Genomic DNA, 713 nt, shown 5'->3' with positions numbered 1-713 from the left:
AGCAATGCATCTGAGAGAGTTCACGGAATTTAGTGTAGGAAGCAGTGACAGACATTATCTGGGTCAGACAGACCCAATCTCCAACCTTCCGCCATCTGTGTTTATCGTAAGGGCCAACAAAAAAGGCATGTTTTGAAACCTATATTGGCTTGGAAGTAGATAATATAGGTCCTCTATGGTCCTTCAATTGTTATTGTTGTTGCACTACCTCTCCCTGAATCAGAAGGCTTTCCATTTTTGATGGATGTTGAGAGATCTACGGCTAGATGGCTTTTGGTTGAGCAACTATGCTATAAAGTATTTCCACTGGCATCTTGTTCTACTGCCCCCCTCTTGCCATATTATTGCAATCTTGCCCTATTATTGATATCTTGCAGTGCTGCCTCCCTCTTGCTTTACTGTCAACATTTTGCCCTTTTTGCTGTCACCGACCTTGCACAATAGGGCTCACTTGGGAGGGGGCACAGGGCAGCTGCCACTATTTGCACTAAAGGCCCCCATACACAGATATAAGCTGCTAACAGATGAAATCAGCAGCTTATTGGGCAGTGTATGGGGCCCTCTAGCGGGCTTCCACAATCAATATCTGGCCAAGCATCAACCAGATGTTCGATGAGTTGGGTTTCAAAATCCCGTTGGATTGAGGACAGCATCGGTTCATTGATACGGCCCTTGATCTGACTGCCTGGATTCTTCTAGTTGTGATCTGATTG

Source organism: Xenopus laevis, chromosome 9_10L, assembly GCF_017654675.1.
Source record: "Xenopus laevis strain J_2021 chromosome 9_10L, Xenopus_laevis_v10.1, whole genome shotgun sequence".
NCBI lineage: Eukaryota > Metazoa > Chordata > Amphibia > Anura > Pipidae > Xenopus > Xenopus laevis.
The sequence above is the reverse complement of the archived record's forward strand: the minus strand, read 5'-3'. Positions refer to the sequence as shown.